Here is a 25,565-nt window from a genome sequence, read left to right as displayed (position 1 = left end):
ATCACATCTTCTTTATCCATTCATCTGTGGATGAACATCTTGGCTCTCTCCACAGTTTGGCTATTGTGGACATTGCTGCTATCAACATCGGGGTGCACGTACCCCTTCGGATCCCTACATTTGTATCTTTGTGGTAAATACCCAGTAGTGCAATTGCTGGATCGTATGGTAGCTCTATTTTCAACTGTTTGAGGAACCTCCATACTGTTTTCCAGAGGGGTTGCACCAGCTTGCATTCCCACCAACAGCGTAGGAGGGTTCCCCTTTCTCCACATCCCCACCAACATCTGTCGTTTCCTGACTTGTTAATTTTAGCCATTCTGACTGTGTGAGGTGGTATCTCATTGAGGTTTTGATTTGGATTTCCCTGATGCTGAGCAATGTTGAGCACTTTTTCATGTGTCTGTTGGCCATTTGGATGTCTTTTTTTTTTTTTTTTTTGGCAGAGTCAGCTGAGGCTTTATTTGGGAAAAGATACTTGAGTTGGCTTTTAGTTGGCGGCACGGACGAGAGGGGGTACCCAGGGCAAAAGACTCCCCCCAAAGGCAGGCTGAGGACTAGGGCTGGGTCTTGGGTGGCTCTCCTGCTCCCGACGCTCCCCGGCACAGCTCCTTTCCCCCCCAAAGGCTCTCTGGCAGCCACAAGAGTGGGGAGGCTGGGAGGGACCACCGTGGTTATTCACTTGGACAGGACATCAGACGACTCGGACACCAGCTTCCCGTCACGGGTCTCAATCTTCTTCACGACCACCGCCTTCGAAGAGCCGCTGTGGCTGAAGGAACCAGCAGGGCCAAAGCTGGACTGGAAGGCGCTCAGGCCATAGCTGAGGCCGGGGCTTGTGAGGCCCCCGTAGGCTGAGCTCAGGCCACCTGAGTAGCCACTGGTGGTCTTAGTATGGATACTCATGTTCTGCATCCCAGACTCCAGCCGGCTCTCCTCGCCCTCCAGCAGCTTGTGGTAGGTGGCAATCTCGATGTCCAGGGCCAGCTTGACGTTCATGAGCTCCTGGTACTCGCGCAGCTGCCGGGCCATGTCCTGCTTGGCTCGCTGCAGGGCGGCCTCCAGCTCGGCCACCTTGGCATTGGCGTCCTTGAGGGCCAGCTCCCCGTGCTGCTCGGCATCGGCGATCGCCGCCTCCAGGGCAGCCCTCTGGTTTTTAAGGGCCTCGATCTCAGCCTGGAGTCGGCTGATGCTCCGGTTCATCTCAGAAATCTCCGTCTTTGTGCGACGGAGGTCATCCCCGTGCTTCCCAGCCAGTGTCTGCAGCTCCTCATACTTGATCTGGTACATGGTCTCGGCCTCAGCCCGGCTGCGGTTGGCAATGTCCTTGTACTGGGCCTTGACCTTGGCGATGATGCGGTCCAGGTCCAGGGAGCGGCTGTTGTCCATGGACAGCACCACGGACGTGTCCGAGATCTGGGACTGCAGCTCACGGATCTCCTCTTCATACAGCTGCCTTAAGAAGCTGATCTCGTCGGTCAGCCCTTCCAGGCGGGACTCCAGCTCTACCTTGTTCATGTAAGCTTCGTCCACATCCTTCTTGATGAGGACAAATTCATTCTCCATGTCTGCACGCTCTTTGATCTCCTCCTCATATTTATTCTTGAGTCCTCCACCAGTCCCTGCATGTTGCCAAGCTCCACCTCCAGCTTCAGCTTCTCCTGGCCCAGGGTGTCCAGCTGCCGCCGGAGGTTGCTGATGTAGCTCTCGAACATGTTGTCTATGTTGCTCCGAGCGGTTTTCTGCTGTTGTAGGAGGCTCCACTTGGTCTCCAGAATTTTGTTCTGCTGCTCCAGGTGCCTCACCTTGTCGATGAAGGAGGCAAATTTGTTGTTGAGGGTCTTGATCTGCTCCTTCTCTTGGGTGCGCACAGCTTGGATGTTGGGGTCCACCTCCAGCTTAAGGGGGCTCAGCAGGCTCTGGTTCACTGAGACAGCCGTGATGCCTCCCATGCCCCTGGCCCCGGCGCCGTAGCCCCCGACCACACTCATGCTGCTGCTCAGGCCACCCCGGAAGCTGCTGCTGCTGCCGCCGCCCACCTGGGAAAAGGCAGAGGAGCTGATGCGGGAGCCAGGCCCGCTCGTGTAGGAGCGGCTGCTGAAGGCCCGGGGGCCAGAGGTGGACATCTTGTAGGACTTCTGGGTCACCCTGATGGACATGGTGGAGGCCGGAGTGGAGGCAGGAGTGGAGATGAGTAGGCTGAACCTGACAGAGGTTCCAGAAGGAGCCGAGAAGCTGCTTCTAGGTGGGCTGGATGTCTTCTTTGGGAAAATGTCTGTTCATGTCTTCTGCCCATTTCTTGATTGGATTATTTGTTCTTTGGGTGTTGAGTTTGATAAGTTCTTTATAGATTTTGGATACTAGCCCTTTATCTGATATGTCATTTGCAAATATTTTCTCCCATTCTGTCAGTTGTCTTTTGGTTTTGTGGACTGTTTCTTTTGCTGTGCAAAGCTTTTTATCTTGATGAAATCCCAATAGTTCATTTTTGCCCTTGCTTCCCTTGCCTTTGGCGATGTTTCTAGGAAGAAGTTGCTGCGGCTGAGGTCGAAGAGGTTGCTACCTGTGTTCTCCTTTAGGATTTTGATGGACTCCTGTCTCACGTTTAGGTCTTTCAACCATTTGGAGTCTATTTTTGTGTGTGGTGTAAGGAAATGGTCCAGTTTCATTCTTCTGCATGTGGCTGTCCAATTTTCCCAACACCATTTGTTGAAGAGACTGTCTTTTTGCCATTGGACATTCTTTCCTGCTTTGTCAAAGATGAGTTGACCATAGAGTTGAGGGTCCATTTCTGGGCTCTCTGTTCTGTTCCATTGATCTATGTGTCTGTTTTTGTGCCAGTACCATACTGTCTTGATGATGACAGCTTTGTAATAGAGCTGGAAGTCCGGAATTGTGATGCCGCCAGCTTTGCTTTTCTTTTTCAAGATTCCTCTGGCTATTCGGGGTCTCTTCTGGTTCCATACAAATTTTAGGATTATTTGTTCCATTTCTTTGAAAAAAGTGGATGGTATTTTGATGGGGATTGCATTGAATGTGTAGATTGCTCTAGGTAGCATTGACATCTTCACAATGTTGGGTCTCCCAATCCATGAGCATGGAACATTTTTCCATTTCTTTGTGTCTTCTTCAATTTCTTTCATGAGTATTTTATAGTTTTCTGAGTACAGATCCTTTGCCTCTTTGCTTAAATTTACTCCTAGGTATCTTATGGTTTTGGGTGCAATTGTAAATGGGATCGACTCCTTGATTTGTCTCTCTTCTGTCTTGTTGTTGGTGTGTAGGCATGCCACTGATTTCTGTGCATTGATTTTATATCCTGCTACTTGACTGAATTCCTGTATGAGTTCTAGCAGTTTTGGGGTGGAGTCTTTTGGGTTTTCCACATACAGTATCATATCATCTGCAAAGAGTGAGAGTTTGACTTCCTCTTTGCCGATTTGGATGCCTTTGATTTCTAGAAAAGCTCCTCTAATATTTTACACAATAGCGCTCCATGAGAACAGAGGACTAACTTATCTTTCTCTTAAAAGAATGTCATTTCAAAAGAAAAGGATATTGCAGGATTATCCCAATCCAATATCAGAACCATCATTAAGTATATATTTTAAAATATTTGTGTAATTAGGTAAAGTGTTTTAAACTGAGTGTTGAAATTGTCTGAAAAGCCTAAAGTATAGTCATTTGAAATATATTTATGGTTACTATGATTTATGAAGCTAGAGCTTTACATAAAAGTCCATACAATGTAAGAGAGCAAGAAACTTTCTAAACACCACCAAACACAGCCCTCTAAAATGCACTGACTCCAGTAAGGTCTCTACAGACCATCTCTACTTTGCAGCTTCTCTCCTTGATAAATGCCTATGGTTTCATCACTAAAAACAGCGATTAGAAAGCAAAGAGAAGGCAAGCAATAATTGTAATGATTCTGTGATAAATTTTTCAGCCTTTCCAGAATATTTCACCTGGTATATTATTCAACTATTTCAAACTTTCCCCTGCAACAAATTTCTGCAAACTGTCAAACTACCAGTTATTTGGGAAATGAGAAATTCAATTAGGAAATGGTAATGGGATTGAATAGTGCTTCTTCAGGAATATGTGAGGTTTGAATTTAGGACTGAGTCTCGGAGCTTTCTAGCCTCCGTGAGCATTTTATGAGGGCAGAGTGTCCCAGATTGTGGCAGGTTTCCTGGTTGTTCAGGCCTGGAGTCAATACTGCTCCATTCTCCAGTGTGGTCTTACAGTGTTTGTGGTGGTGATCCAGTCACTCATGAGATCCCTGCCTCCATGTTCACTGCGTTCCCAGCACTTCCCCACGTTCATTAACAGGGATCTGCTACTTGGCCTTAGAGCTGCTCAAAATTCAATGTGCCCATAGACGCAACTGGGGTCTTAACAGGCAGATACTTATTGGGTGGGTCTGGGCGGGTCTGAGACTGCAGAAGCTCCTAGATGGTTACAGTCTTGCTCGTCTGAAGAACATACTTTGAGTAGTAAGGATGTAGGAATATTCAGAAGAATTTGTCATGATCCGTGGTGTTATTTTTAAGAGTAAAAGTGCCGCAGACATGCCATACTTCCTTATGTTGAATTGTCACGATCTCTTACTGATAATTACAGACCCATGATTTTGTACTTTATTTCCATCTCCTAGCGTCCCAGTGGGTACGTTGTTCTCACATGGGAGAAGCAAGTAGTGCAGACAAGCATGTTTTCCTTGAACTCACTGGGTCAGTGCTGATTAGACTTCTTGGGAGCCAAGGGAACTATTCACAACCCCTTAGGGTCCTGCTCACTTGGAGATTTGGGGTATTTCTAATGCCATCCAGCTCTGAGTAATTGGATCTTTAATTTTAAGAGTGCTGCTCTGAAATACTTAGCTTTGAAGAATATTCAGGGGCCCCACTGCTGGCTGGCAAGGCTGCCTGTGGACTCCAGGACTCTGATTTATGGGGCTTCTCCCTGCCTGTTCAGCAGGGAGTCACTTGCCAGATACTCAAACAGAAATATGACTCTGGGTGGTGATAAACATTCTGAGAAGAGGGCATGAAATGTGACTGAGAAAGGAACTGAGAAAGAAAATAACATTTTATTCACTGAGCTACACTTGGCTTCTATCTCTGTGAGATAGATGGTGAATATCCTTGCTTCGGGTGGTAGATACAAAAACATGAAGCTCTGGGTTATGAAGGGTAGGCTGAGGAGATTTTCACAGGCTGCTTTTGCCTGGCATTTCAGAAGGATTGATTCATTTTAAGATACAGATTAGATGGGGGTATCTCTCTTTACAAATGGATTTGTTTAATTTCAGTTAACCTATTTATTTTCCAGGACCATGTTGAGTTGCCATTTGTTTGAGTTGAAAGACATTTGATCTGAACCGTTAATTGTCCATATTTGTCTATTTGAGAGGACTGGCCTCTGTGAAATTTGACATGATCGCTCAGATTAGTTTCTGCAGCTATCTAATCACTGGATTAAGGAGCATTTTTAGATCAGACCAAACAAGGGACGACTGAATTGATTGAGCATAGTCTTTAATCTCTGGTTCTCAAAGTGTGGGTTCTAGACCAGCAGCATCAGTATACCTTGGAACCAATTAGAAATGCAAATTCTTAAGCTCCACTCCAGACCTACTCAATCAGAAATCTATGTGTTTATCCCCCCTGAGATCCAGCTCCATTTTTATTATGTATTTACCTCAACTATTTATAGAAACGTATAAAGTGAAAAGTGAAAGATCTCCCCAATACCCAGCCTTACTCTCCCGAGTGCCTCATCCTTTGTGAAAATAGCTGGGTTTACTTAACTGTTAATTTTGAAATAATTATAGATTCATAGCAAGTTGCATAAAGAAATGTACAGGGAGGTCCTATGTACCCTTCACCTAGTTTCTGCCAATGCTAATGTATTACCAGAGTACAATGTCAAAACCAGGAAATTGACATTGGTCAATCTATAGAACTTATTCAGGATTCACCAGTTTTATATAACCGTGTATGTGTGTGTGTGTGCTGGCAACTTTATCACATGCATAGATTCTAGTAACCATCATTACAATCAAGGTACAGAAGTGTTCCATCGTTACGGGGTCCCTTGTGTTATCTCTGTAGCTACAACGCTTCCTCTCCCTCTACTCCCATCCTTAACCACTGGCAACCATTACTCTGTTCATCTCTCTAATTTTGTTATTTCAATTTTCTTTGTTATTTGTAAGTTTATATTTGTTATATAAATGAAATCTCATACTTCGGGGATTTTTTTTTTAAAGATTTTTTACTTATTTGATAGAGAGAGACACAGTGAGAGAGGGAACACAAGCAGGGGGAGTGGGAGAGGGAGAAGCAGGCTTCCTGCTGAGCAGGGAGCCCGATGCGGGGCTCGATCCCAGGACCCTGGGATCATGACCTGAGCCGAAGGCAGACACTTAACGACTGAGCCACCCAGGCGCCCCTACTTTTGGGATTTTTTTTAAAACTTAATATAATACTCTGAGATTCATTCAAGTTGTCACATGAATCAAGAGTTTCTTTTTGTTTGGTGGCTAAGTAGTATTCCATGGTAAGGATGTCCCATAGTTGGCTTAACCATTCATTCATGGAAGAACATCTGGGTAGTTTCCAATTTTTGACTAATATGAATAATGCTGTTAAAAACATCTTGTACACGTTTTTGTGTGAACACAAGTTTTTATTTCTCTGGGCTAAATGCCCAGGAATATATTTACTGGGTCATATTGTAGTTACATGTTTAGTTTAAGAAAAAAACCTGTGAAACTCTTTTCCAGAGTGGTCATATCATTTTATACTCACAATGGCAATGTATGAGACCGATCTAGTTTCCAGCCATTGCTTTTAATTTTATCCATTTATTCTGGAAGGTATGTAGTGATATCTTATTGTAGTTTTAATTTGCATTTTCCTAATAGTGAATTATTTTGAACATCTTTCCATGTGCTTACATGTCATCTGTGTATTTTTTTGGTGAAATGTTGGTCCATATCTTTTCCTATTTTCTGGTTGTATTGTTTGATTTTCACAATTGAGTTTTGACAGTCTTTCAGATATATGATTCATAAATATTTTCTCCCCAGTCTGTAGCTTATCATTTATCTTCTTAACAGGATCTTTTGCAGAGAAAAATTTTAAAGTTGTGATGAAGTGTAATTTATCAACTTTCCCTTTTATGGATTGTGGTCTTAAGGCCAAGTCTAGGACCTCTTCTCTTAACTCTGGGTCCCAAAGATTTCCTCTTATTTTTTTCCTAAAAGTTTTATAATTTTTCATTTAAGATTGTGATCCTTTCTGAGTTAACTATATTGAATAAGAGCAGTAGCAGAGGATATCTTTACCTTGTTCCCAATCCTATGGAGAAGACATCCAGTCTCTCAGCATCAAGTGTGATGTTAGCTGTAGGAGTTTTGTAGATGCTCTTATCAAGGAGAAAAAGTTCTCCTCTATTCCTAGATTACTGAGTGTTTATCTTGAATGAGTGTTAATTTTGCCAAATGCTTTTCCTTCATCAATTAATATGATATGATTTTTCATCGTTAGCCTGTTGATTTGTTGGATTACATTGTTTGATTTGTGAATAATGGGTCAGATTTGCATACGTGGAATAAATCTCACTTAGTTGTGGTATATAATTATTTTTATATATTACTGGATTCCATCTGCTAAAATTTTGTTGAGGATTTTTGTGTCTAAGTTCATGAGAGATATTTGTAGGGTTTTTGTTTTGTTTTGTTTTTTGTTGTTGTTGTTGCTGTTTGTCTGATTGCCTTATTAGGCTAATACTTATCTCAGAATGAGTTGTTCCCTCCTCTTCTTTTCTCTGAAAAAGAGTGTGTAAAACTCATGTTAATTCTTTGTTAAGTGTCTGGTAGAATTCTCCAGTGAAACTATCCAAGCCCAGGACATTTTTTGGGAGGACTTCTAAATTATGAGTTTAATTTCTTTAATGGTTATTAGGACTATTCAGATTATCTATTTCATCTTGGTTAATAGTTGGTAGTTTGTGATTTTCTAGTATGATTGGTACATTTCTTCTAAGTTATCAAATTTATGAGTGTAAAGTTGTTTGTAGTACCCCCTTATTATCATTATAATGACTGTAGCATCTGTATTAAAGTATATGTCATTCCTGGTATTATTAGTGATTTCTGTCTACTGTCTATCAGTCTTGCTAGAAGTTTATCAACTTTTTTGCTTTTAAAAAAAAGAGGTTTTTTTAGTTGTTCTCTATTATTTTCTTATTTTCAATTTCATTGATTTCTTCTCTTTATTATTTCCTTCCTTCTCTTTGCTTTGGGTTCATTTTGATCTTTTCCTGTTTCTTGAGGCAATAACTTAGTTTATTGGTTTGAGATTTTTCTCTTTTCTAATATAAACATGTTTCTTTCTCAGTACTGCTTTAGTTGCACCCCACAAATTTATTATGTTGTATTTTCACCTTCAATTTAATTCTATGAATTTTTAAAATTTCTTTTGAAATTTCCTCTTTTACTCATGGACTATTTGGAAGTGTGCTGTTTTATTTCCAAGTGTTTTGAGATTTACCTGTTATCTCTCTGTTATCAATTTCTAGTTTGATTCCATTATGGTCAGAGAACATACATGTATGATTGCAATTCTTTTAAATTTGTTGAAATTTGTTTTATGAGCCAGCATATGGTCTATCTTTGTATATGTTCTGTGGCAACTTGAAAAGAATGTGTATTCTGTTCTTGTTGGGTGGAGTTCTATAGGTATCATTTAGATCCTGTTGGTTGATGGTGTTCTTCAGTCCTACATCTTTGCTGATTTTCTATCTAGCAGTTCTATTAATTGCTGAGAGGAGTGTTGAAGTTCCCAGCTGTAATTATGGCAATCTGTGTTTGAACAAGCCTTCCAGATGGTTCTGATCATGCTGAAGTTTGGGAACAAGTACCTTTAACTCTTTGTGAGTTTCAACTTCATGAAAGAAATCACCTTGAATGTAGAGAAAATGTGAGTTCTTTCATGAAGTTGAAACTCCCTAGCTCTGACCCTTTCTTCCACTCCATCTTCCTGACCATCACGAGGTGTATTTTCCAAAAGAAAATTCCAATCATATCACTTCCAGGGAAACCTTCAATGATTCTTTACTGCCCTTGAGTTAAGCCTACTATTTTAGCTTGAGTGGTGTTGCCTCCTCGCAAGCACTGCTACACGCTAACATCCTCTATGGTCTCTATTCTCTTATCAAACTAGATGAGTCATAACATAAATATATATATTTGTCTTTGTTCCTGTTTCTGGCAGAGCTCCTAAACCCTTGGAATTTCATAAGAGTAGCAAAGGTGTCTTTTATTATGTTAATGAGGTGACTTTTGGATGGCACCTAAAGTTGAAAGCTGGTTGCCGGGAGAACTAACCATGTGATTTGAGGATGGGAACTTTCAATCCCACCCACTTGACCTCTTGTAGGGGGAGATAGTCTGGAGGTTGAATCCATCCTTAAGGACCAGAGATTTAATCAACTATGCCTATGTAATGAAGCCTACCAAAAAACACAAAAAGGAGACTGTTTGGAGAACTTATGGGTTGGTGTACACATGGAGATGGGAATGGTGTGCTGGGAGACAGCTTGGCAACTCCATGCCCCTTCCCACATGCCTTGCCCTATGCATATCTTCCATCTGGCTATTCCTGAATTATATCCTTTTATAATAAACTGGTGATCTAGGAAGTAAAATGCTTCTCTAAATTCTGTGAGCCACTCTAGCAAATTAATTGAATGCAAGGAGGTGGCTGTTGGAACATCCAATCTATACCCAGTGGGTCAGAAGCACAGATGCGACATCTGAGATGGAGGGTAGTCTTGTGGGACTGAGACGTTAACCTGTGGAATCCAATGCTATCTCCAGGTAGATAGTGTCAGAATTGAGTTGAATATTGAGGGGCACTCAACTGGTGTCTGAGAATTGCTTGGTGGTGTAAGAACTCTGCAGCCTTCTCCACTGTATTGGAAGTGGGTCCCAGAACGCTTTTAATCTTATACCTACACTGTGCCTTCCTTCCTCTGAGTTTTCTTAAGCAGTTTGTTTTTGCCGGGGATGTCCTCCATTCATATTTAAATCTGTTGAAATTTTCCTTGTTTTCCTGACCATCCCAAATAACACCTTCTTCAGGAGGACTTTTCTTAGTACCTGAACAATATATAATGTTTCCCTTTTTGAAGTCTTCAAGGGAATTTATTTTTCTCTTTCTCATTTTTCACATTATCCTTCTTTAAAATTAGTTGGGATTTTATTTTCTCTCTCCTGCTAGGTTGAAAGTTTATTGACGGCAAGGACTCCATCGTTGTATTTACCGTAGTACCTCTCGCATGGTTCCTTAAAAATACTTCAAAAGTATTTGCCGAATTGAATTTTCTGTACAATTAGTGACCACTTAATGTTCCGTTGCTTTGTTCCTCTGAAATTAAACATTTCTAAAAAAGTTAAAAGAGTTTCCCCATTTTAAAACCTAAAAGTGAAATATTTTTCAATGAAAGAGAATTCATTGGAAATTTATGATGCATTTGAAGTGGACTTGAAATGTATTTTAAGTACTGGTACCATAATAAGATACATAGAAATATTATAGTCAATATTCATAGTGATTCTAAGTGTGTCTGTCTGTATCCCCTCTTTTCCATTCCTACTGCTATTCTCAAGGGCTGGTTCTAGTGATCTATTCTCTGGATTATTGCAGTGTTTCTCAAGCCTGCCTGGCCATAAAGATAGCCTAGGACACTCACTAAAATGTGGATTTCTTAGCCTCACTCCAGAGCTTCGAAGAATGATCAAGAATCTATAATCTATATTTTTACCAAACATTCGATTTTATTCTAATGGTTAGGCTATTCATTGCCTTTTAATAGTTACAATTTCTCACCTCCCCAGTCTGTGGTTCATCTGTCATGTTACTTAATTATAAATTAAACTGCAAACTACTTTCATAAAAGATTTGTAATTGAGGGGATAGTGTTTCTGAATGCCTGATTTTCTAAATGAAAGGGACCGTCACAGTGGTCTAGTATATTTATTAATCCTAGAATGCTTTAGTATCCTCAATATGAGCATGAAAAATGCTATTACTTTCCCCTACCCAGAATAAAATACTGGATATTATGAGAGCAAAAGAAAAAAAATTTACAGCATAATATAGAAACACAGCAGAAAGCAATATGGTACTACCTTATCTGTGTTTTAGGGCAAACTGAAGAACTGATACAAAGTGATTTCAGGAGCTTTTGGGAACGTGGTGGACAGAATGCCTCAACACATTTGATGCTTTATAGTATAAAACAGCTAACTACTTGCAAATCGTATGAAGAAAATATATTCCGAAGGTCTTCTAATGCGTACAAATGTTGACATGCAATTGCCAAGTAGCAACTTTGAGTACCATAAAGCACAATAGCAACGTTACCATCTTAGCTTTTGAGTCTAAAGGGACTTTAGAAAGTATCTCATTTAGGGGAGCCTGGGTGGCGACTCAGTGGGTTGGGCATCTGACTCTTGGTTTGGGCTCAGGTCAGGACCTCAGTACCATGAGACTGAGCCCCACAATCAGCAGGGAGTCTGCTCGAGATTCCCTCTGTCCCTACTGCTTGTGCTCTCGCTAAAATAAATAAATAAATAAATAAAATCTTTTTAAAAAAAGTATCTCATTTAGGGCGCCTGGGTGGCTCAGTTGGTTAAGCGACTGCCTTCGGCTCAGGTCATGGTCCCGGAGTCCCGGGATCGAGTCCCACATCGGGCTCCCTGCTTGGCAGGGAGCCTGCTTCTCCCTCTGACCCTCTTCCCTCTCGTGCTGTCTCTCTCTCATTCTCTCTCTCTCTCAAATAAATAAATAAAAATCTTTAAAAAAAAGTATCTCATTTAATCTTGCATTTTATTTACTTATTTTATTTTTTTAAAGATTTTATTTATTTATTTGAGAGAGAGAGCACAGAGGGAGAGTGAGAAGGAGAAGCAGGCTCCCCTGGGATCATGACCTGAGCCGAAGACAGAAACTTAACTGACTGAGCCACCCAGATACCCCAATCTTACATGTTAAAGACAATAAAAATAGTGAAACTTGAGCAATTATATCATGACAGACACTGTTATAAGTGTTTTGAACATACAGCATCATTTAATATCATTGCCTCTGAGACAGTTCACTATTAACTGTTTGCAGATAAGGAAACAGGATAACAGAGAGGTTAAGTAGTTTGCCTAACATCACACCACTTATGGGGGGGGGTAGATTTGAGCCTCCGTAGTCTGACTCCAGAAGTCTACTCTTTTAAGTGCCACCCTCTGCTAAGGGATAAGACATAAGTACCCTGAGGCGAGTTGCTTCTCCCCAGTAAGAGTAAAACTCAACTCTCTTGCTTTCTAACACAATATTCTTTCTACCTCACCAGGCTACATAAAAACATGTCAGATAAATTGGTGATTTCTTTTGGACCCCTTACTATTATCAGTAGGAATGTGTTACATCTCATAGTTACAGAAAAGTAAATACATCTACTAATAGTCCAGGGAAAATCTTCTAAAGTTTGCCTGAACTTCAAGTCTACAGTCTTTTTTTTTTTTTTTTTAAAGATTTTATTCATTTATTTGACAGAGAGACACCGCGAGAGCGGGAACCCAAGCAGGGGGAGTGGGAGAGGGAGAAGAAGGCTTCCCGCCGAGCAGGGAGCCCGATGCGGGGCTCGATCCCGGGACCCTGGGATCATGACCTGAGCCGAAGGCAGACGCTTAACGACTGAGCCACCCGGGCGCCCTTCAAGTCTACAGTCTTTCAGCACCAGAGAGACAGATAAATAACTTAGTGCCACCATTACATTAATGAAAATGTAAGAACACTGTAACAACCCAAATACATATTATCACTTAAGAGGTATCTTATGTTTCTCCTAAGAAACATCTGTTACGGGATGAATTGTGTCCCATCCAAATCCATATTTTGAAGTTCTAATCTCCAGTATCTCGGAAATGTGACTGTATTTGGGGACAGGGCCTTTAAAAAAGTAATTAAGGTGGGGCGCCTGGGTGGCTCAGTTGGTTGGGCGGCTGCCTTCGGCTCAGGTCATGATCCTGGAAGTCCGGGGTCGGGTCCCGCATCAGGCTCCCTGCTCGGCGGGGAGTCTGCTTCTCCCTCTGACCCTCCTCCCTCTCATGCTTTCTGTCTCTCATTCTCTCCCTCTCAAATAAATAAATAAAATCTTAAAATAAAAAAAATAAATAAAAAAGTAATTAAGGTAAAATGAGGTCATATCCGTAGGCTCCAATCCAATATGACTGGTGTCCTTAAAAAAGAGATTAGGACCATATAAAGACACAGGGAGAAGGGGGCCATCTACACGCCAAGGAGACAGGTCTCAGGAGAAACCAAACCTCCTGATACTTTGATCTTAGGCTTCCAGACTCCAGAACGGTGCAAAAATAAATTTCTGTTATTTAAGCCACCCAGTCTGTGGTAGTTTATTATGGCAGCCCAAGAAACTCATACAGCATAACTGTTAGAGCCTATAAAGTCCTGAGAACCTTGATACTTGAGAAAACCCTTTGATCCTTAAAGGGTTCTTTGTTTACTATCTGCTTTGCATAGAGCCATTAGCGTAAAGCCTTGTCCGCAGTACAACTGTCAGGGTATCGTGCCCTCTGTGTATAACACATTCTCCTTCACAGGAAGTTTAATTTGAATTTTCTCTGCTAAGGGCTCCAGAAACATTTCCTCATTTTTGCTCACCTATTCAATCACCAACTTCCTTAAACCCAGGGTAAATAGAGTAACCAAAGTTAGCCTGACCCATTCTCCTGGCTTTCCATATCTTTAGCCAAGGTTCCAGACTGAGGTGTAGCAGCATGATTAAAAGGGCAGGAGTTCGGGCTTCCTTAACTTGAAGCCTGTGGCACAATCCATAGTTAGGCCATTTTATCTTGAAGTTACCTACTTGGAGGAAAATTTCTGTTCTGCAATACCTGGTGGGGATAAATTTAAAAAGAGAGGGAGAGAGAAATATACTTTTAGAACATGGGCTTTGGAAAGCTCTAGCAATTATAAGGGACCTCGAGGAAACTGTACTCTTTGCCCCCAGGCTTCCACAGTGAGGGACCTTGACAAGTGTTCTCGGGGAAAAAGATGCCTTGGAGGGTTACCTATCTGGAACTTTCAAATTTAAGACGCTACTAGAATGTACACATTATTTGTCAGTTTATTTTAAAAGTATTCATTGCAAGCCCTTATACCTCTTCCCCCAAACTCAAAGGAATATTAAAACTTTTCTCTTTTAGGTCTTTTGCAAAACAGCATGAGCAAAAAATATCATTTTCCTGTTGGAATGAAATATGTCTATGGGCGTAGGGAAGGAATCTGGATGCCCTGCACATTTACTTCTCAGTCTTGTCATAAATATCAATACGTAAGATAAAAAACAGTCTTGCCAAACACTCACCACCAGAGAATTCCTCAAGTAGAGTTATACTGGGGCCAAGAGCTAGTTGTCGATTTCGATAGAATGTAAAGAAATTTTAGTGCCTTTAGATCCCTAAAGCAGTAGGAAGTGGCGTATGTGACAACCATAATAATAATAATTAAAAAGAAAAACACAATTCTGACATGTTCTGGGATTTCTAATTGTGTCAGATTTTTAGAAAAGTTTTGGTGTCTTTAAGTCCATAAAGTGTTGGAAGTGGTAAAAAACAAACAAAAACAAACAAAAAAAAAAAACAAGAAGAGTTAAACAATAAGAACAAAATTTGAAATGATGTAGGAGTTCTAACTGTGTCAGATTTTATACAATTTTTAGTTTTCTTTAGTAGATAATATGATTCACTAAGTATTTATGATCATATGTTGGTGGGATGGAAGAAGGAAATGCATATTTTAATGCATATTTTTAAGCATATTACTATAGTTATCAATTTCCAAGAGCATGCACGGAAGTGCAATATTACGAAGCAAAAGTAAGATGATTTTTAACAAAGGTTTTATTTATTTACTTGAGAGAGAGAGCATGAGCAGGGGCATGGGGGGAGGGCAGGAGCAGAGGGAGAAGCAGACTCCCCGCGGAGCAGGGAGCCCCACACAGGGGCTCCATCCCAGGACCCTGAGATCATGACCTGAGCCAAAGGCGGCGCTCAACCGACTGAGCCACCCAGACACCCCAATTTTTTTTTTACCAGGGAATTTTGTATGAAACAATGTGCTGGCAGCAATAATAATGTTGTGAACATAAAATTTTTTTGTCTAACACTCCTGAGAAATTCTTGGTTGTCCAGGAGAAGCCATCTGTATATTTCTGAAAGCTTCTAGGTTGCTGTGTCACTATTTTTCCGGAAGAATTGTCTCATGGGGGGGGTGTGGGTATTTTTTTAATGCATTCCTTCGAGTGCTGTTGTCTCTGTAGATAATCAGCAGACATTCCCCAAATGAACAATGCAGCATTGAATCCTTAAACTGCTCACTGGGGGCAGGGGCGGCAGGTGGGGGTGCTGTGAAATAGAAGGTGGAGGGCAAAAGTGGCAAACGGAACATGCTCAGGGACCACTTTCTCCTTCAGACTCAATAATACTCTTGAAGTGGTGGCTTACCATGTTGAAAAGGATGTGAAACTTTCAGAGCAACAGGTCAAATAGATGGTGAGGCTTGGGGGATTTGTAAAGGGATACGGACCTTTCTGGGGCCGATTACCAGGTCATCAGTTCAAATACAGCTGTGCTCAGCCATTACTAAAATGATTGCACACGAGGGCTTCCTAGGCCAGCTGGGAAGTCTGCTCTTGGTTGCTCGGTAGACAGCTGGGCAGCTGAAACCCCAGCAAGGAGGACCACCGTATCAACGGGCACTTGGGAAATTCGAACTCTCCAGAACTCCCCCAGTCTGCTGAGCCCTGCTGCCAGCCATCTGCTTTCTTAACACCTCCCCAGGGTTCTGCAGGCCCATGACGTGTGCTGGGGGAAAGCATGTCCTGGGACTGTGTGAACTACATCAGTTCTGTCAGCCCAGGGGAAAACCTTTCATGCCTGAATGCAGCTGCCGAGAGTCCTGCTGGTGTATGGGAGACTTGGCTTCCGGGTTTGACTCCATGTCTGAAAAAGTCACGTAGCTCTGACTTCCCTCCAGGCCCCTGTCCAACCCCGAAGTGCCAGCGTGGACCCCAGGGAGTTACCTCCAGGAGAATCATGGCACAGTCCTTTGATTCGGCTTAGTTGCAATAAAATTTGCAGAAAGGTACGTACCATGCTCACAGAAAGGCCAATTCTGTGACACAGTCTTCAAACTGCCCCTGGGACCCAGTACCCAGGACTCAGCTTCCCGTGAAATAAAGAACAGAAAAGTCATCACATTCTGGGGAGTCAGGTTAGGATTCTGCTATTCCAACAAGCCCTGTGTAGAGGCAGGTCGAGGTTGCCTGGTCTGCTTGAGTTAGAAAAACTGACAAGTTGAATGTTACCTTTCTGTGACCTCCCTGCCCTCCACTTACCACCTAGGACCCGGCAGAGATGCTGGGGGCTGACAGGAGGCAGCTGTGGTTGGGTCTGGGGTTCTGCGAACATGGCTTGCAGTCCTGGATCTGCCAAGAATCATCCTGGCTAGTCCCATAATCTCTTAAGAACCTCAGTTTCCCCATCTATAAAAATGAAACCTGGCACTAGGAGGGCTTCTGAAGTATGATGTGGTTTCCACGGTGCTATTTTGAAACAGTTTGGATTCCTCAGAAGGCAGCAATTATCAAAATACAAATCACTGTGACTGAGGCCACTGATGGTCATTAAAGCACGTAGGTTCACAGTGAATGAATAAAATATGTTCGTTCTGGAGAGAACTGGGGATATGTTTATAAGTTGAGAAAGCAAAAACCACAATGGCATTTAGGATTATCTTGTTAAATGTCTGCCTACAACAAAGCCTGCCTGAAAATGGAGTCGCTGCCTGAGGAGGAGAAACACGGGTGTGGCTTTTTATATAAATTTTTCCTAACATCTTATTTACTGCATCCATTATTTTTTTCAACAACTAAAAACAGCTTTCCAAACAGCTTTTATCTTTAAATTTACTTTATGGAGGCAGTCATGCTGCCTTTAGAAAAACTTTATTAGGCTGCACTTACTACATTATCCAGAAATAATGCATTTATATGCCTATAGATCCACCTTCCCCCAAAACCACACAAAACAAAAAAATATAGATGTCTGGTTTTGTCAACCCCTATAAATAAAGGAGGCAGAGACAGTAAATATAAAGAGGGAGCATGTTACATTACCATAACACACCAGAAACCCAAAGTGAGGATAAAAGTGCTATTTATCAACCCACCGAGAGCTATGATTCTATGGATTTTCATGTCTTCGGCATTAGTGGAGTTAGGATAATTCCAGACTTTGATTCTTTATCTTAGAACTTCATTTTCGGAAAGCATTTTACTAAAACTGAGAAACAGACTCTAGAAGCTAGAAGCATGATGGGGAACAAAGAAAAATGAGTGGATCATGTGGAGTATCTACACTCCAAATAGCGACAGAAGGTGGGGAAAGGTTCAGATTCAAAGGGAATCCTAAGTGTCAAGATACTCATCATTTCCACCTCCATTTGCAGCCCTTAGTCCTGGCAACACCACTAGATTTCTGTCCAGTATCTTTCCAAAAATGCCCTGACCTGGAGTCAGGAATTCATTTGTCTCATTTTAAACTACAAATGTATTGCAAATAAAACAGAAGTCTGAATGACGATATTTACATTCATTGTTTTTCTTTCACCTTAAGGAGTATTCTTCTCACTCTCTATTTCTGATTTTTTCTTATGCATGCATGCATGTTTTTACTATTAGGTATCTATCTTTGTAGAAAACATAATCATGGCTTCCTAACATTAAAGTGAACCAGAGTATTATTGAATATGAAGAACATAGCTTTCCTTCCTTCCTTCCTTCCTTCCTTCCTTCCTTCCTTCCTTCCTTCCTTCCTTCCTTCCTTTCTTCTCTCATTTTAGTTCAAAAGCTTTCAAAAAGCAGTCTGTGTTTCTAAGGTTAATGGGAGACAAGAATTATGACCACCATTTACTGAAACCTGCCCTATTCTAGGTGCTATGTGCTTTATTTATTTTTTTAAAGACTTTATTTATTTATTTGACAGAGAGAGAGAGACACAGCGAGAAAGGGAACACAAGCAGGGGGGAGGGGTAGAGGGAGAAGCAGGCTTCCCGCGGAGCAGGGAGCCCGATGTGGGGCTCGATCCCAGGACCCTGGGATCATGACCTGAGCCGAAGGCAGACACTTAACAAACTGAGCCACCCAAGGTGCCCCTGCTATGTGCTTTAAATGCCTCATCTCATTACCCCTCATGCCCGCCTCTGAGGTTTGTACTCTTCTCCCAGGTGTACAGATGAGGTGACTTGCTCAAGGTCATAGAGCTGGGAGTCAAGCGACACCTGAAATGGGTAGCAAGGTAGAGATTTTATATTCCACAGTTTAAAGGAAAAGTAGCTTCTTTATTTAAGAAAAATGGATCTTGTATTGCTCTTGAGATACTCAGCTGCTACTGGAAAAAAAAATCTTTTTGTCAATTAAGGGGAACTTGAAAGAGAACGAGTTAGACTGGAAAAGACTGCTTGAAATGAGAAGAGACAAAGCCACCTCAGCACATCAGACTCACACATAATAAAGAACGTTATAGTTCCTGCGCATTTGAGTCCTAGTGTATGAGTGCTGACTTGGGTACCTGGGCAATCCTGGGTGTACACTGTGGGCAAGACTTCCTGGGAGAAGGAGTCCCTCCTGTTCTCCGTGCACCCCTACTCAAACTCCCAACCAAGTGGGAGCCGCCAAAGCCCCCCGTGCGTCTTACTTGCAGAGCCCAGCCCCCTTCTAATCACTTCTTCTGCAACTGTCTTCCCAGCTGGGTTGGAGGCTCCGGGAGTGCTGGGACGGTGTCTCTCCTTCACCATTCAACACCCTGCCTGCAGGACCTGAGACACAGCAGCAAACAGAGGGGAAGCCAGAGGCCATGGGCCTTGGTTAACGGCCCCCACTTCTCTTCCGAATCCGAACACCGGCCTTACACTTACGCTCCCCCCCTTCTCTACCCTCCCATAGTAGTCCTTTGCCTCCTCCTCGGGGCCATTTGACAGGGAATTCTGGGGTCTTGGGAAGGTGGAGCATGGCTTAGAGAGGGGGCAATGTCTAGAATAAGCTCTGTGGGTTTCGAGGCCCAGGGTAGGGGTAGCGGTTTAATTGCCAACACTTAAGAAACACAGTTGAATGAATGATTAACGATGAATATGCTGAAGCCAAGCCACAGAGAGATAGCATTAAGCTGACCTCTTGGGGGCCCTGAATAGCAAGAGGCCCTACAGCAGGTTTCCCTGGAGGGGAGGGCAGTCTGAGGGGGGTGAGGGTAGACCCTGGATGAAACACTCACTGTGGCTTGTGGAACTCTTGCTGTTAGTTTTCATTATGTTCCTGTAACCTTTAAGGGCCTTCGTTGCCAAGACATTTCCATCTACCTGGATGTCTAATGAAGAGATAATCACAGGCCTTCTCAGGAATGACTGAAACCAATAGAAAGTGGACAACCCGAGAAATAACTGGGACCTTCAGGTTTTCTCCTTTGTCACCAGTAGTTTCTAGATCCCTGCGCCACTTCTAGCTCATTCCCGACAGCATATATAAAGTGCAGATTATAAGTGAAATTGCAAGCTGGGTAAATTCCTGCCTGAGTCATGTTTACCTATTGGGGTCTATGGGATAGAGGCCGAATATAATACCCAAACCAAATTTTGCCAGATGAAAACAAAACGAATCATCTCTCTTACAACTAGACCAATACTATCTGCAGTTTTGACGGTAACATTCTGGGACGGTGTGAAAACGGGGAGTGCGGAAACAATCTCCATGAAGCAGTAGAGGAAGGGCGTAGAGACGAACCATGGCTCCATTTGCTTTCCCCGATTCTTTTATCTTAAGAACACAAGAATGATTCTGAGAGATTCAGAATGCACCTGACCTATAGGAGAAAAGTAAAAAGGGAACGTATATTCAGTAGGCAGGAACTCCATTAAAAAAAGAATTGACAATTACTTTAGAAGTCGGGAAGCCAATTTTAAAATCAATACATTGCTTGAGAAGGATAACATGGTGTAATGTCAAAGTAGGAAGCATTATCAAACTACATTTACTTTGCATGGGTCCTTAAGTAGCCCTGGTCAATGCTGAAACATTGATGAAAAGGGGATTCAGAAAGCGGAGTAACAACCTGACCCAAATCTTTACACTGACTAACCAACCGTTACGATACCACACAGAGCCAAAAATCGGGTTTGGACTGCATTTATACTTATGTTTGCTTCATTTTAACCTCACTGTAAGAGAACATCTCTATCCAGACTGCCCCCCATCCCTAGAATAAACAGAGTAACTACAAACAGGAACCACCACAGAATTGGGTCCTCTGCGTCTCACTCAGATTCTTGGTGGCATTGCAAAACACAATCTGAATGCTATTAAAGGGGAAGTGGAAAACAAAGGAAGATTTAAAGTAAATTACATGAAACGAATTGTCATCATCTCTGCTTTAGTTTGTGAGAAATTCAATGTCAGCCACAGATGTACGGCATTGAAGAATAATTTCAGCTTATTCAGCTGAAGGGGCAGAAATATATTGAGTTTGTGGGAGAATTAACTGTAATTTTCAGGATCCTTATCATGTTTGAGGAGGTGCGCAGTAAAGTAACAGCCGACGGCTGCAATGGAATCATGAGGAGGGCACCAAGTTTCTTATTTTCAATGTTTGGTAGAAAGCCTCTTCCCATTCGTTTTAAATTACTAAGAAAAGCAAACATTTTGGTAAATGCTTCAGAGAGATTTATAGGTGACCCTAAATGCAATCTACTTGGTGACTGACTCAATTTTAATTCCTTTGGTTCTTGGTTGCAGAAAGGCCAACGTTGTTACCACTTGCCTGGTCAAAGGTTACGCTTCCTGCCCTCCATCAACCTGGCTGGGACATCTGAGTGTTTTTAGATACTAGTCAGGTCACCTTCCAAGGGGAATCACTCACGCTAGCCATCTGATTAAGGGGCCTCTGTAATGAATCCTGCTACCAGGTATGCAACTAGCCAGGCTCTAGCTTTCCTGGTTTAGTGAAATGGGTGTTAGATGCCCATCTGTGTAAGACCTCAGTAAGCTAAGGCATCCGGGAGCTGGGACGTTCAATCGCCATCCTTCCCGCTTTAAATTTAAATTTTAATTACATTTTAATGACACTGTGTGTGTGGGTACCTGTGTGTGTACGTGTGTGTGTGTGTGTGTGTGTGTGTGTGCGCTTGTGCATATAATACAAAGTTTTTGTGCCCATGTCACAGGGAGTTAGGCAACCCAGAGTGCCATTTTGGGTCATTGCTTCTCTGAGGAGTTTTCCACACACACAGCTATAATCATGCACTTGCAGTTCACCATGAATGCCCTTGGCCGTGTTGTGGGCACGCTTTCCCTGAGGTCTCTAATAATGGGAGGAAGCTTGACAGAGTGCTCACGAGAGCCCAGCACTGTCTTAAGGTCTTTATTTGCTGAAGACTGGTAATTATTCTTTTTCATACATGAAGAAACAGAGGTGCCGAGAAGGCACGTGTCTAAGCTAGGGAGTGCCTGAGTCCAAATCTGGACCCAGGCAGCCTAGAACCTGTGCATGTAGCCACATGCCAGATTCACAAAATTGGGTCAGAGTCAAACGGTGAAGTCCTGAAAAGTCATTCTGGGAGTTCCCAAATCCTCTTCCTGCCTCTTTGCCAGAAGCACCCCTCTCCTGGCACCCCCAACATTAACATGCTGTACTCTAGCCACCACTCCCACTCAGAGCAGAGATCTGCCAGCTTAAACTCAGGACCATCTCCTAAACTCACACTGTGCACTGATGTGGTACCTCTCATAGGTGTTCACTTGTCAGGCTGGCCAATCCAGCTCCTATCTCCCGGCTTCGGTAATTAGCTCAGGAACAGGCCCATGACCCATACTAGTCTCCAAAAAAGTCTGGTTTCTTTAAAGCGAAGAGAAAGGAGGCTGATTTTTCATGATGGACTTGAACCTGGGGAGCAGGAGCAGCTGGACCATGATGGACCTCATGGAGCCTGAGAAGGGAATCAACAATGGAAGGAGAGCAGAGCCTGCCCAAGAGCCAGAGCGAGTTGGGTCCTGGAGGCATCTTCTAGCTCCAGCCCAGCTGGGTCTGACACAGGTTATACCCTGGACTTCTCAGCAGGGACCCATTTAATTCCCTTTCTGCTCAAGTAGTTTGCACTGGGCTTTCTGATACTTGCCTCTTTCTGCTTCTGGATAATTTTTAAATTCTAATTAGAAAGTAAAATCATTTTATTTTCATCTGATGAAAATAAAAATGTTGTCCAGTGGCAGAGAGAATCCACTGTGACCTTTCAAAGAAGCAAAGGGTGGGGTGGGTGCTATGGCAGAACAGGTTGAGAAGCCAGAGAATTAGTGTTGAAAAGTTACAACACTGGCATTTATTTTCCCATTTGATGTCCCCAATGATCTTACAAAGAAGGTAGCATTATCTTCAGTTCACAGATGAGGAGACCGATGCACGGGGAGGGTAGATAATGTCACCCACTTCACACTGTTTGTAAGTGGCTGATCTCGCCTTCAAACCCGGACCTGTCTGGCTCTGAAGGCCACATCTGACCTCCCGTCGCTCTGGGTTGTACCACAAAGTGCTGTGTAAAGTGAGGGCGCAGGGCCTGAAATTGTCCAGGGTACCCCACGTTTGATGTGCCCTAGACATCTTCAAAGCACTCAACACACTGTGTCATTTGCTGCGTCCCGTGGATAAGGCGGTGGATGTTACCTCCAGATCTTAGAGGTGGGCTGCTGTCCTTAGGGCAGACAGGATTTGGGCAAACGCTTTGGTTGTGGAGAAGGAGGAAAGATGGGCATGAAAATGTGATGTATTCAAAACATTCATTTGCTGTGGCCAGAGAGGACACAGAGGGAACTCTGCGGGCTCAGCATGATTTGTTTGTTTGTTGGCCTGGGTTGAGTCTGACATGCCACTGTTGCCATGGTAATGAGTGAGTAGAACACTTTGGTAAATTGGGAAAGGAAAAGAAAAATGACAGGGCGGCAAATATTTGTTGAACAACATTTTAAATACTGTGAGTACAGTTATGTACTAAGTGCTTTTCAGAATATCAAATGAAAGGGAAAGTTACTGAGGAAGCCAAGATACACAAAAACATGGAGCAATTAAATAGCAGCACATGAACAAGAGAATATAGAAATTCATGTGTGCATATGTTCAGAGTATGTCACAGATGACAGGCGTGAGTTCAATGGGGCTGACCAAAAGCAGCTTTTTGGATCTCTCTCTCTCTCTCTTTTTTAAAGATTCATCTATTCACTTGAGAGGGAGAACGAGGGAGAGAGAGAGAAGGAGCAGATAGAGAGGAAGAGAGAGAATCCCTAAACAGACTCCTCGCTAAGTGCAGAGCCCGACCTGGGGGCTCAGTTCCACCACCCCGATCACCACCCGAACCAAAACCAAGAGTTGGACGCTCAACTGACTGAACCACCCAGCCGCCCCAGCTTTTTGGATCTCTTAAGTTTTGAGCTAAGTTTCTAAGAATTAACCTGATCAGTAGGAGTGAGTGGGGAGGATATATTTTGGTGAAAGCAACATGGTGGCCAAATGGAAGCGTCACTTTGTTCTCCTGAGCCAGAGGAAGGCATGGCTGGGTTCCTGGAGTAGGGGCGATGGAAACTGGGTTTGGATTTACACTGATTTACCCTGTACCTATATGAAGACCTGACCAGGAAAGGAGCCCTGTCCTGAAGGGGTGAAACACGGAGAAGGTGAATCTAAAGAAAGGAGGGTGACTTTCCTAGCTCCTTTGCCCAAGGACAGTGCGTTATACCGGAATGTGAATCAGACCTGGTCTTATTCATCTTCCCTTAAGGTCTGGCACTCGGGGAGGATTGATACGTATTTACTGAATGAATAAGTGAAGGCAGGAGGGAAGAAACGAAGAAAGGAAGGATGGAAGTTTGACCAATCTGCTTCAGAAGCAGGGGCAAGATAATAGGTATTGATCAACGGCTGGAAGCCAATGGAGAGTTCAAGAAGATTGAATGGAGGAGAGCCATTTTTCTTTACAAAAGTGAAATCATTAACTATGCAGGAATTATGTGTGTGTGTGTTTTTTTGTTTGTTTGTTTGTTTTTGTGGTGGCACAGGTGGGGAGTCCAACTGGAGAGGATACTCCAGGTCTTCAGCTTCCCCACCAGTCAATACTCATGTCCTTCATGCTCCCCAGCTTCCCCTTTCACAGAACAAAGACACATCAGGAGCTGGATTCCAGGGTCCTCGTTCCCCATAGATGAATTTGCCTTGGTGTAAGAGTTCCTTGGTGTGGAATACCTAAGTAGTTTCTCCCTGCTTCCCGGCCCCAGCAGTTTTTGCCCTCACCTACTTAGAGTCTTTGCAGACTTGCCTTCTCTCTTCAAAGGGCATTTTGCTTTTCTTAAAACATTTTCTAATACACCTGAACAAATCAATTAAAGGAAAAAGTCATCTTGTGGTTTTCTGACAGATTCTATGACTCTATAGAAGCTGAATCTCTTCGTATACACATCCTAAATCAAAGACCCTGCCCTCATCTTTCCTCGTTCCTCCCAATGCAGGAAATTGTTCTGGTAAGTGGAGCCCCTCCCCCACGAATGCCCTGCGCGGCCTCAGCACCAGAGTCCTCTGATCCTTCCCCAAGCTGATGGCCCTGTGTGCAGGGCTCCGCACTGCTCCAGTGACCCCAGGAAATGGAATTCCTTTCCCAAGCTAGAGCCCCCGATTTTACCTCTTTCTTCTTGCATTACTACATAGATAGATAATCTGAGTTAATTCCTTCAGGGTTCATATGCATTTAGCCTTTGCCTCTTAATTCTGCTGCTATTCTCCAGTTCAATACCCAAGGCAAATTTCCTAAGCTCATTCCAGTGTGGATCCTTATTTTCTTGCATTAAGATAGAATTGCATTAACCTACAGTTTCTTTAGGGGATGTTCTTATGAATATATATTTTCTTCTATATTCAACAGTTGACTGTCATTCTTTTATAATGCAAAATCCTTTCTAATTGAGCTTTTCAAGATGAACGTTTGCTTTCTATTTCTTCTAGCTCACTTTTCGGAAAGCACTTTTCACGGTGTTTAGGGATAAGGATGCTTAGACCAGGAAGTAAAAATACCAGTTTTCCATTTTCCTTGTCTTTTGGGAAATCAAACGATTTGGCATAGGAACATTCTGAAGGCTGCCAAGAAACAGCTACTTCTATAAATCAGTTCATTAGGACCTAAATTTCTGTGACATTTGTCTTGCTGACTTAATTGTAAACTTTGAAAGTGGGGACTGGCTCTTCTTTTCTTTTCCTTCTCCTCCACACTCTGAGCTACCTTCAGGATTGGGTTCTTCTCATTGTGAGGGGCCAGTCCATATGTGTAGGGGGCTCCCAGGTTGAGGTACTAATTCTGTGGCTGCTTTAGGGGTCCTAGTCCTGCTTAATG

At 42.8% G+C, this 25,565-nt stretch overlaps 1 pseudogene; it reads right to left on the bottom strand.

The window, feature by feature from the left end:
- Window positions 1-678: 678 nt before the first annotated feature.
- LOC114224734 (keratin, type II cytoskeletal 8 pseudogene) lies at window positions 679-2,159 on the bottom strand (annotated as a pseudogene).
- Between the last annotated feature and the right edge of the window lie 23,406 nt (window positions 2,160-25,565).

The sequence above is a fragment of the Eumetopias jubatus genome, unplaced genomic scaffold (assembly GCF_037043125.1).
Source record: "Eumetopias jubatus isolate StellerSeaLion01/CBP00866 unplaced genomic scaffold, mEumJub1_p1.0 scaffold_3, whole genome shotgun sequence".
In the NCBI taxonomy this organism is placed as follows: domain Eukaryota; kingdom Metazoa; phylum Chordata; class Mammalia; order Carnivora; family Otariidae; genus Eumetopias; species Eumetopias jubatus.
This window is presented reverse-complemented; position numbering and strand designations above follow the sequence as displayed.